Source organism: Malurus melanocephalus, unplaced genomic scaffold (assembly GCF_030028575.1).
Source record: "Malurus melanocephalus ecotype Western Australia unplaced genomic scaffold, MMel_1.1 scaffold_235, whole genome shotgun sequence".
Taxonomy (NCBI): Eukaryota; Metazoa; Chordata; class Aves; order Passeriformes; family Maluridae; genus Malurus; species Malurus melanocephalus.
In genome coordinates this window covers 265663-278350 of record NW_026623467.1, presented here as the reverse complement: position 1 = coordinate 278350, position 12688 = coordinate 265663, and positions in this window count along the sequence as shown.

Sequence of the window (12688 nt, the reverse complement as noted above, 5' to 3'; positions counted from 1 at the left end):
TTAGATGGGGCTATAGTTAAAGCATTAGGATTTGTGAGGGTTTCAGGCTGCCGGCAGGATTTGCCCGGGGTCAGCAGGTCAGTCCCGGCCATCCCTGCCTTGAGGGGCTGGATGCTCCTGGGATGCAGAGGCACAGCAGGAGCKGTGGGAGCTCTCAGTCTGTGGGAAGCTGTAGATGGGAGAAGTTAACACGTTCCCCGTGTCCACTGCTGGTGTTGCAGAGTTTATCCAGCCTGTTTTCCCTGTGCAATCCCTTATTTTCACCTGGGGCAGCACACAGAGCAGAGCAATGAGCAAGGCCCTGGCRAAGGCAGCTGCCTGTGCTGATCTGCCCGTGGTTTCCTCTGCCTTACAGAAAGGGACTCAACAATTCCTGGCCCAAACCAGGAGCCCTCAGGGCTGCAGATGCTGGATAAACGCTTAGGAAAAGGAAATAAACCAGCTGAATGCCTTGAAGCTGCAAAATAGTACCGAGCTGGGCAATTCCTGAGGGAATGAGCATCTCTCTGACCTGCTGAGGGGATGAGGCATGGAGCAGAGCTCGCCCAGGGCTTGCCAAGGCACGGGGCCATCCCATCCCATCCTTTTGCCACACAGGCTCAGGTGCCTTTGTGGGGCTGGAAGAGATGCTGGAGGCAGAGGAGCTGGGCTGGCCCTTGCCCCAGCAGCATCAGCATCTCTCCCACCACAGTGGAACTCCCGCTACAGCAGGAACTACAGATTTTAATCCTCAGAACCAAACTGCAGGCCTGGCCACTGGTCCCCTTCCTGCACAGGCACATTCTGTGCCGCAGAAATTCACTTTCCAGCATGCAAATTGCTGCCCTTTTGAGGACACAAGCACCCAGGAATAGCTGCTGACAAGGAGAAGGATTTTTGGCAGCTCCCACATGCTGTTGTTTGTGGGAGTAAAGCCATTTTATGTAGGAGGAGGAGGAGAAGAAGGGGTGCCCTTAGCCTGTACCCAAACCACTCTGCTCTCTCTTACACCTGAAGGGGAGGACATCCAGCAGAGCAAGGGCCATCCCAGCCTCTGGGAAGGATGCAGCAGCCAGGCTGAAAGTCACTGTGCTTCTCCAGGACAGCCACACCAGTCCCTGGCCGCACCAAGGGCATGGGGCATCAAAAAAACTGGTGATAAAAAAACCTGGTGATCAAAAAATGAGCCCTTCCCATCTTTTAGAAAGCATAAAACGCCAGAGACGCAGCAGAACAAGGAAGCACAAGGCTGCCCGAGCACGCAGCACGTGTGCCTGTGCGAGGGGGCTGAGCAGGAAAAGAAATAGGAAGTGGAGACAAAGAATTTCCGCAACATCCCTCAAAACTGCTTCCTGCACGTTGGGAGGCAGGAAACACTCACGGGAGAGGTGCCCAGCCCAGGCTGAGCAGGGCCCCACACARCCCCTGGGGAAATGGGCTAAACACAGGGAATAGATGGAAACTCACAGCCCACACCCACAGTAAAAATCCCATTTGATGTGTGGAGAACACTGGATTTGGGAATGGCAAGTAGATCTGCACTGTACCTCAGAGAACAGGGGACCAAAGTCTCCAGGGTCCATATCTACATCCCACCTCAGCACAAAACCCCTCCCAACAGCCCAGAGAGGAGTGAGCCACCAGGAATGCCGCTGATCCTCTGTGAACCTCGAGGGACACCCTGATTTCAACACTCTCCCTTTGCTCCAGGAGAAAAACGGAGAGACAAGTTATGGAGAATTTTTGTTTTTCCTGCAGTTTCGGTGACACATGTTGAGAAATGTCATGTATGGATAAATAACTCGGTCCCAACCCCAGAGGCAAAAAGGCTGGAGTCTTAGGAAGCACTTTTAATTCCTCGAAACAATCTGGGGGGAGCTGGTGGCTGCCTGGTACAGCTCCCTGCATCCCACAGCAACAGGTGRCATTTCACATCCCCCAAAAGCATTGCTGACCCTTGCACGGGATCTCAGCCAGTTGCAGACAGCGTTTTTCCTGCTTCCATGGAAAGTTTTGGGTTTAGCCACGTTAGGAAGCAGAGCTGCCTGCTGCAACTGTTTTCTGGCCCTGCAGCTCCCTGCAAATCCTGCTCCAGAGACAGGTCCTGGCCCCACAAATCCTTGGCTTTTCCATAGTGGAAAGGTGTGTTGTCTGAGCATCTGTGTGATAACCTGTGCTCTATACATGTGGCTATGGAAAATTTGGGCTGGAYTTTTTTTTCTCTTTTATTAAATTTCTCCTCTTTTTATGGGCTGTTCATTTTGGGCTTCTCCTGGGTTTTGTGGCCRGCAACCCCCTGCTCAAGGCTGGTARATGRAAAGACTTCATTTGGGTTGGTTAAATAARCCTCTTCCTATCAGAAGGGAGCGTCCTGTATGTGGGGTGGGACCAGCTGCTGTCACCAGCATMAGGGTGACACAGCAGGGAACTTTGACATGGGATTATGCCTCTTTTCCCCCCACTGATCTGTTTGGCAGTGGATGGTTAATGCCTGTAGTCAGAAGCACTTCATTAGACAGCTCATTAGTTAATCATGCTCCTACGTGTGATTCCTCGTGTCCCCATGCCTGTGACAGGGGAAGCTGAGGAATCCATGGGAATTATTTAAATCGCTCACGTCCCGTACCTAAGACTTAAACACTCTGACAGGCAAAGGAGCATTAATTCATACAACCTCCTGGCGGGTTCCCAGTGTCACTACTGTACTCCAAAACATTAATAAGCCCTAAAGCAATAATGGTTAACACTTTAGCCAGTGAAAAAAAGAGGAGGGGGCCAGTGTTTAAGCATTAATTTGTCAGGAAGATGACAAGATTATTTGCATCATCAGAAAAGCAGCTCACTAAAGCTGCCCTCATGCAAATCCTTGGCCATGCTTTGTTGGAAGAGCACAAAGCAAGGAGGCTGCTCCAAACAGCAGCTTGCTGGAGAGGCACAGCTCAGAGGAGAGGGAATGAACAGCAAGGGGATGGGATCTTCTGAAAAAAAAAATACAACGAGGCACAAGTGAGAGAGAGGACATTGTAGCTGCTTGGGTGTAGTCAACCTGTTGGGCAGGATGTGGCAGATGTGAGTGACAGGATTTTATGGCTTTGGGATGTTCCCCTTCTCCACACAATGAGCTGCAAAGAGGATCAGCGTGTTTCAATCCCATTTCTGTGCACAAGGGTGAAACTGACCCCAAATGTGGAATCCCCTGTGGCACACAGCCCTGCCCATCCCCAAGGCACCCAGACATGCAAGCGACACAAAAGAGGTGAACCACATCCTAAAATCCCCCACTTTACCCAGTGACCGAGGGATATCTTCAAGCTTTAACTGTCAGAGAAAACTCCAAGAGATTTATTTGATTTATTTTAAACCTTTATCATCTTAATATATAATTCCCTGATGCTGGGCTTGTGAAGATTTTCAGCAACCACACTGCACTCTGCTGACACACTGTACACCCGAGGAGTGCATTTATTTTTGAAGGAGTGCACGTCACCTCTTYAGAGTTCAGTGAAAGGGCTCTGAGSTCCTTAGGGAAAAGAAACTTGGGAACAGGAACTTCCAGACACAAATTACTCAGCTGCATTCCCCATGCATGCAAGGAGGAGGAGCAGCCCCAGGTTGCAGTAAAAAAAAAACCAGCAGATCCCACAATTTGGTCATGCACAGAGGACCTAACTTTGCTGCTGGTCCCATRGCACAGGATGCAGGRGCARCAGGGTGCAGATGAGCACTTCCCCACTTGGTTACTTGTAGGAAAAATTGGGCATTTACCGTTTTTAAATAAAACTGAAAGTGTCCCCCTCTGAGTTGCATGGGGGGTCAATAGGATCTCCGGTGCTTCCCATGGATCCCAGCACTGTGCCAAGGGTGTGCTGGGATGGGCAGGAGAGGAGCTGCCAGCTGGGAACCCTCCCTGCTCCRTTTCACCCCCAGATTTGCATTGTTTGGCGCTGGGCAGCAAAATCCATCAGGAAGGCACTCGATGCCTGTGCTGGATGGGAGCAGCAGAGATGCTCCTCACACAGCAAGGAATGCTGAGTCCCTGAGGAGGAACCCACAGCCTCCACTGCAGCTCCTGGCTYGGGGCTGGGCTTCCCCAGGGCCCTGGGAGCGTCAGAGGGACCATCCCAGGAGGGCCAGTCTGGAAAAACAGTGGATTTACCCCTGTGACTGCAGAGCTGCTGGGCCCTCACTCCATGCATCCGAGCTCCTCCCACCCATCACCCAAAATCTCATGTGGCCCTATTGCCGCTGCCCTCCCCTGTGTGCCCAGTGTCCCTCCTCCCCTCAGAGCATCCTCACCAGACCCCTCTGGGATGCTGAACTGCCTGGGAGCTGTTCAGTACACAGGAGGGAAAAGAGAGGGGGACAGGGGGTCTAGTGACAAATGTGATGGCAGCAAAGTGCTGTTACAGCCACAGCCTGCAGTTACTCAGGAGGGGCAGGGGGAGTAACATCTTTTATGGGACCAATTTATAGTGTTGGGAAACAGCCTTATGGGAACAAGCATCCTCTCACAGGAGAATGGATGTGCTTCCTCTCGGGCAGCATCCATTAAAGGGATGGATTTGGACAGGGTGGTAAGGAGCAGCAGCACAAAAATCCTAAAATAGACACGACAATGTTTCTTCCTGCCTGGCTCAGCTTGCACAGGAGTTTCTGCTGCTCCTCCAGTAACTTGCCCAAGCAGAGATGTTTCCCTTCAGCACCACRACCACCTCCACCCCAAAGCTGACCCAGTGTGGAGGGCTCAGGCTGCAGAGCCATTCCTGCCATCCCGTGCAGTCCTCTCSTGTCATTTCTGGAAGATTTATACAAACACTGTACCACTCCCACGCTTCTTATCTGCCCTTGTCAGATTTTGCATTATGTGTGTAGTTCAAGTGATGCCCCYAGCACAAAATTTCAAACCCCAAGGAGCAGGGTAGTACCCAGAGAAAACCCAGATCACAAGGCAGGAAAATTAGGGGGGGTGCTAAGGGGAGGTGTCAGGTGCTAAATTCTGACTTAGGAAGTCAGAGAGACAAGCGAGCAAACAGAGATGGATGGAAATAAAATAATTTTCATCTTGTCTCTGAAATGCTGTCTTTTATTATAGCTGGCTTCTGCTACAGAAGGGAGATGAGAAGGGGATGGGACTGGGAAGGGACTGRGAAGGGACTGGGAAATCAGGAGATCAGCAATGCAGAGCAACTGGAGGTCCCTAAAGGAGACTGCAGTCCCCTGGGGTGACATCCAGCTTTTTGCTCCCAGCTCGGTCCCACTGAGCTGTATAATTAATTCAAGAGTTTTTATTTAAGTTCTGGTCCAMTATCTGTGGCTTTTGGCCCATTCCTTGTGGTTGCCACCAGTCCCTGCCCGTCAGGATGTGCCACTCCAATGCTCCACTCAAGCAACCCCTGACCCTTGTGCACTCTCATTGAATATTTGGCACGTTCCCTGCCATGCTGGGGCAAGCCAAATATTCTTTCCTCTGATTTGTGTCAGACACACCAGYCACAAACCTCAGTCTCTGGCCTCTTGTTTTCATGTGATGGGACCTGCTCAGAGGAAGGCAGGGATCCATCTCTGTGTGGGGCAGCCTCAGTATATCTGCTGATCAAACACCCTCAGTTTCTTTCTTGGCTACCCAAAATCAGCTCCCAGTCCCGTCACCTCTTCCTTTTTAGCCCCAGTTGCCATTTTTTTCAGGTGACCCATCAGTGATGGGCGCTCTGAGGGGGCTGCAGTGACCTTTGGTGTCACTCAGTCCTTGGCACCGCAGCAGCCAAAGCCCAGCTGGGTGGGCGCTGGGAGAGCCACCGCCCTCAGAAACACTGCCAAAGGCACGAGCTCCTGTGGAAACCTCCACTCGGGCTCAAGGTATTCCACACCTTTGGGAATGCAGCCCTCTGATCAAATCACTTTTTTTCCAGCACAAATTCTTCTACATCTCTGAATTGACTCTGCCCTCCAAGCAGATTTTGTCCCTTCACCYTCGATTCTTTTTGCTTTCTTGCTATAAGAAAACTGCCCAAACTGTCCCTGTGCACACCAAGTAACTCTTCTCTAAATTTCTCCGAACCACTACTCCCTGAATATGYGTATAATGAGCAGGAGCAATTTTCAATTTCTGTGGCAAAGTAATCGGTTACAGAATCATCACAGAAAGGTTTGGGTTTGAAGGGACCCTAAAGATCATCCAGTTCTGACCCCACTGCCATGGGAAGGGGGAACCTTCCATTAGACCACGCTGTTCAAAGCTCCATCCATCCTGGCCTTGAATACTGCAAGAGATGGGACATCCAGAACTTCACTGAGAAACCTGCTCCAGTGCCTCACCACCCCCAGAGTGAAGAATTTTTCCCTTATATCTAATCTAAATGTGCGTGGATGGAAGTGGTTCTGCTCAGTGATGAATTTATTCTGGAGCAGCTTTAACAGGGCACCGCTGCCCTTACGCTTTCTTCCCAGAAATACTCAGGATTTCCCAGCCCATGGCACAGACACCCTGCTCTCCAAGTAGCCATTGCTTGTAATTTTGGCTGCTATCTTTCTTGTTCCTGTGTAGAAGKCATCTGTGCAGTTGAAACAACTTAAATGGGAACCTGAAGGGCCATTCAACAACTGTTTGCATGATGGAAGTGGGAAGGGTGGGACTGACCTGGCGTGGGGAAGGCAGGGCTGAGAACATCCACTCCGCTCCTCAGACAGGGAGGAGCAAACCCACTCCCCTTAGCCGTGTCCAGCCCAGGCAGAGCAGTGTTTACAGTCTCCCCAATTAACACATCTGCRCATTAATTAGCTCTTTGTGCCCAGAGATCCCTGCTCTATTTGTAACCCTTCGTACATCCCTCTGCCAACGGGACATCCCCCATCACTGCTGCCTGTGGGGGGAAGGCAGAGGTGTCTGGATGGATGSGAAAACGGGAGCCAAGATGGCTCAGCTCATTCCTAGGGCTGCATTTCTGCCACAGAGGTGCTGTGCAACCTTGGAGAGTAACAACAACAACAGAAAATAATAAGCCTTTCACACAGGGAAGTTATGAAAAATTGAGCTGCTTCCGAAAGAAATAAATAGAGTAGCTCGAAGGAGAGTTAGAGCGGTCAGCTCAGCTGTGACACAGCCCCACAACCCCCAAGCTTCCAGCATATTCTTTCAGCATTTCTTCAGTGCCTCTAAAGCATCCTTTCAGCCCATTCCATCTCTGCAGCTGGAACCAGCTTCACACACACTGAAATATCCTGGGAGGGAGCATCCCTGCAATCCATGCAGCAGCTCCAGCACAGCTGCTCATGCCGGGTTTGCAGCCTGGCATTGCAAACGCAGGGGCTTTGCGAGGGCATCATTGGCTGTCGGGGAGGAGAGGTAATCATCTTCTCCCTTCTCATTTCTGACTGCCTGAAATGAGGTCTAGAGACTGAACATCTGCTTAACGTGGCAGCCAGGCAGGGACACACTCCCCTCGTTCATCGCAGAGCCGCAGAAAGCCGKGTTTCCATGGATAGCCTAGAGACACACACATGGCCCTGGCTTCCCAGCTGGAGAGACAGCGGGGCAGGAGGAGGAAAGCAGCAGCAAGAAAAATGGGGATGCAAACCAGAGCAGGGCACCCACAGGATGTCTGAAACCATCCAGCACTGTTGGGCTCCCAGTGGCACCTCCAAAACATTTTGGCTGCTGCCTGTCCCAGTTGGGGTTAAACCTCTGCCTCCTGGAATCCAAACCATAGCCCAGGAATGGGGGGATCCACCCATCACAGTGGAAATATAGGAGCAGGCAGCACAGCCAAGCTCATTCAGCAAAGCTTTGTGGCAAACAGAGAGCAAATGGCCCATTGCATRCTAATTTCCCATGAGGATCAATTAACTGTAGTTAAAAAATATATTTTTAATGTCATAATCTTCAACTGTCATTGGCTGATTGCAGTCACAAAGTGGAGCCAAAATCCTCAGTCAAAGATGTTGGTTCTTCATTAAAAAAAAAAAACCAAAAAAAAACAAAAACAAAAACCGTTTTGGCTGCCAATATCAGCACCAGGCAGCCCTGCACCCAGCAGAGACACAGGAACCAGCACAGGAGACACCACAGGAGAACAAGCCTAATGCCAGAATTGTGCTGTGACATTTTATTAAATRAAATATGCTTATTTAGCCACCTCTAAATAAGGTGGGTGTATTTCCCACTGTTTGAATCTGTTGAGCAATGGAATACCATCATTATTAACATCTAGGCAAGCATTTAAAGCAGCAGGGAGCTCAGCAACGTTGCTGAAAGCTGATTTCCATCAGCAGGAATGCACTCCTCTCTGAGCTTCCCAGGAGAGACCTCTATGGTCCCACCTGAATTCCTGCTCTGCCGACAGTGCAGCACCAATTCCAGCTTTCAGAGGGCCTGTAAAAGGAGGAGGGTGCATTTTGGGAGATAAACCAGTCATTTCCAGGGTAAATCTCACCTATGGTTGGTGGGTTTTGGAGCATTTTGCAAACTGTAACAGCTGCCCCAGCCACACTGCAAAGCATAAAAGCAACAACCTCAATTTTAGGAGAGAAAACAAAAACCCAGAGGTGATGTAACTCCCCCAAAAGAGTTGAGAAAATCATTCTCAGGGCAAGGCTGGGAAGGGAAATCCTGCTCCTGGACTCAGTGAGAGAATTTGGGTGTCTGTGTCCTCAGTGCTGACTGCATCCCAGGGAGACTCCTCCCCAATGCTCCCTTTCTGCTTTGTTTGCTTTCTCCATCACCCTTCTGCTCAGCCCTGTGGTTTGCTGTACTTGTTCCCGAGTTTATTTGATATGGAAACACATCCAGCATGCACTTCCTCAGCCGGTGAAGCACTGGGCACAGCTGTGGCCCTGTGTGAGTACCGATGGCTAAAGGCTTGCCTTATTTCATTCTGCCTCCACCCCAAAGCCAGCTCAGCACTTACTGAGTCCCACCCAGGAGCTGGGATTTGGCACCTCGGTCCGGCAGCTCCCTGAGCTCACGGGATGCAGCAGGAGGTACTCTGTGGATCCCCACATCACTGGGATGAAAGCAGCTGCAAGTCATGACCAACACACCATAATTAAGGCAGCTGAAGAAGAGATTAGCACCAGGCCACATCCTGAGGATGCTGTAGCACCGTGGTSCTAAATCCAAGCAGTTCTYMGTGRTGCCACTCAGCTGAGAGTGGACCTTGTCTGCTGCTTGTTCACTTGGCTTAAAAGGGAGCTGCAAACAGCAGAGCCACCTTCATCCATCCAGCAGTAAAACCCACAGCCCCACAGGTTTGCTGTCATGAGGGGAAACCRCAGCTTTGTGTGACCCCAAATCCAGCCAGGAGCCCAATGGAATGGGACACTGGCTCTGCCACTGGCTTTACAGCACCCTGTTCCTCATCTCCCTCGCGCACTGGAGGCTGAGGCACAAGCCCTGACCCTGAGCTGCTCTGCAGAGCCTGTGCTGCCATCCCAGCAGGATGGAAGACTCTGGGACAAACAAAATGGATTTTTTCACATTTAGTAGAAGATACCCAGGAAAGAAGTCTTCATCAGAACTGTGTTGTGTCTGTCTCAAGACCACAAAGGCAGCTCTTGGAGGAGCTGAGAGAAGGGCAGAAAAGAGCAAGTACTTGTACAGGAGTGACAGAATTCACTGTTCTCCACGTTGCAGACCTTCAGACCCTCTAAAGAAAGTGCCTGAGCTGGCCCCGGGTGGCTGTGTCCTGGGTGATAAAAATGAGCTCCACGGTTTGGTTGGTGCCATTTTAATGCTGCATATCTGTAAAAACATTCTTTCTTTCTGGACAACCCACTTAACTTTTGCCACTTAAAAAAATATACAGAAAAGGCAACATTAACAAGTAAACCTAGGGCAACCTACTTTTAACAGCCCCACAGAAAAAAAAAAAAGATTATAGATATAGAGAGATATATATGAAGCTACCAGCAACCTTCCATCATACTCCATTCCTCTCGCCTTGTGACTTTGGTATGAGATTGAGGAAATGCTTTCTAATACGCTTAAATATATATTTATACTAAAAATATATTATAATTTAGGCATAAAAAAATCATCTGCCCAACCTCGCATGTTTCAATAATAACATGTTATTAKGGTGTATTTTAATATGCACATATATAATTACATATATTTTTCAATAATGTATTTACAATAAATATATGTTTCTATAACGCTGTTTTTATTGTGGGTGGATGCAGTGGCTGGAGAGGGAAGACCCTCTGCTCCTTTCAGGCAGGGAATGTGGCRGCACTCCTGTTTCACAGGGAGCAGGGCTGTGGATGTGCAGAGAGGGGAGGGCGATGCAGCAGGGGAGAGAAGAGGCTTTGCAGCAAGGATGGAATGACGCTTTTCTGATCGGCTCACAAGTCACAGCGACACAGAGTCTGAGTGACCCAGGTTTCCCTGTACCCGGAGACACAGGCTCGCTGTGTTCTCTCCACSCTGGGAGCAAAGCGCCGGGCAGGAGGAAGGCCGGGGAGCGTCAGGARCAGCGAGCCAAGGCCGACAGCATCCTGCTGTTAGCGCTGCATTTTACAGCAGCTCCTGAGGCTCAGGTGAGGAGGAGCAGGGGGACAATCCAGCGCCAGCAGCAGCAGCAGCAGAGCCAGAGCCGCTCCTCCGCGGCGTGGCGGGAGCAGATGTGTTTCTGTGGAGCTGTTGTGCCCCGGCTCCACGATGCTCCTGGGTGCACTACAAGCCCTGTGTGCAGCCACAGCCGGGGCTTTCACATTACAGAGAGTGGCTGCTGCACAGCGTGCTCTGCCAGCAATATCCAGGATGGCTTCAAAATAGCCTGTGCACTGTTGTGCTCTTGAATGCTGCCCTATCAGTGTTTATTAATTTATCGAATAAACACCAGCGAGGTTAAATGCTGTCTGTGGCTTTGGCTTCTTTTCTCCACAGATTTCAAAGCAATTACTTCCATGAAAGCAAATGGTCCATTTAGCTGGAGAACCTACAAGGCAGAAATGAGATCAGATTCCTGAACAGATGTGCCCTCCTCTAGAGGGATTCGGTGTCTGCGAGGCTTCAAGCAGACACCGGGCAGAAAAAATCTCTTAACTCCACGACRTTTGAGCTGGAGGTTTTATCAAAGAGCCAGCTCCACACTTTAAAACAAGGGCAACTATCATGATTTTAAAGCATTTCATGTCCCAGGGAAGGGGAGGGAGGAGGGATGTCTTTCTCTTGAGGATGGGGCTGGCATCACCATAAAAGCCCCTAGCCCCAATCCACGAAATGAGTCCTTCTTCCTCAACAATGCAAAGAAAAACGCTTTTGCTCATTTTTTGCACACGCAGACCTGAAGAGGGGGCTGGAGGGAGCCAACAGCTATTGCGTTGTGTCACGCTTTCCCTGGGCTGGGCTGTGCTGTCTCCGGAAACACCTGAACTCCCCACCCAGCTCAGCTCCAGCCCGCTCAGGGTCACAGCTCCCCTGGGTCCGTCCAGCGGCTGCTCCGAGAGTCAGCGCTGCAAAGCACAGCCCGGTCATGCCCTGGGAACAGGGCAAAACCCCGTGGARCAACCAACCTCCACCATGCCAGGAAGACGGCGCATCCATCGGTAGCAGGATCCCTCAAACCAACACCCGGGARTGCTCCTGTTGCTCTCATCTGCCTGGTAAAGCCCCAGCTCACACCCTGTCCTGGGAGAGCCTGTGCTGGCACCAGCCTGGSACCCCCGAGCTCCAAAAGCTGCCCACACACCCAGGACCTGCTGAAGAAGTCTCCCCCTGCTCGGAGCATCTTCCCTGCCCGTGCCCTAAGCCCCAGCGCGGTGCRGATGGCGGGAGGCCGAAGGAAAACCATCGTGCGCTGCCCGTGGACACAGCCCCTCCGGGCAGAGCACGTCAGCGAGGCAGCACACGGGCGCTTGTGCCGCTCCTGCCAGCTCCCTGCCCGGCTCCACGGCCGAGCCAAGCCCGAGCTCCCGGGGATCTGCACGCCCCGGCCTGGCAGCTCTCCCTGCCCCGAATTAGCCGGCACGGCGGTCCTCGGAAGCGGCTCCAACCTTCGGCTGTAGGGACACGCAGCCCCTCAGCGGGAACCGGTCCYGGGGACGCGTCCAGCTGGGACCGCCATCCTGCCATCCCCGCTTCGTGCTCGCCCTCCTCACGGCCGATATCCGTGCCCATGTGTTCACCTGGCGGCATTCCCAGCCGCGGGCTGCCTGACAGGGGCTCAGCTGCCAGCTACTGATGCATTCAGGGAGGGAGGCTGCAAATGCCGCTCCTTCAGCTTTCCTGCTCCTCCAGCACACAGAAATGAAAGGAGCATCTCTCACCTGATGATGACTGACTGCGGTGTCGTCTCAGCCTCTCCTCAAAGCAGGCACGAGACAAAGGCTGAAGAGGGAATGCACTCCTCATCAACTCAACAGATGCTGAGGAAAACTAAAGTAGTTGGAACTCACACAATCTCTTGCAAATCTAGGCTGGCAGGAGAGGAGATCAACTGCACGGGAGCAAAGAGTGGTAGGGGCACAAGCAAGGATCAACATTTATCACCGAGGCATGTGGGATTAGCTCGCACTCACCCTGGGATGTATAGGACACGGGTATTTTCCAGCTGGGTTTTGCTTGGGATGCTCCCATGAAACACTTATACATGAACACAAAGAGGAGGTGAGGGCAGCTCCTCTCAAAAGGGCAGGACAAGGTCGCTCAGTCCTGACACCATCAGGAGACACAAGTGGTTTCCAGAGCTGTAGGGTTTTTTTTTTTTTTTTT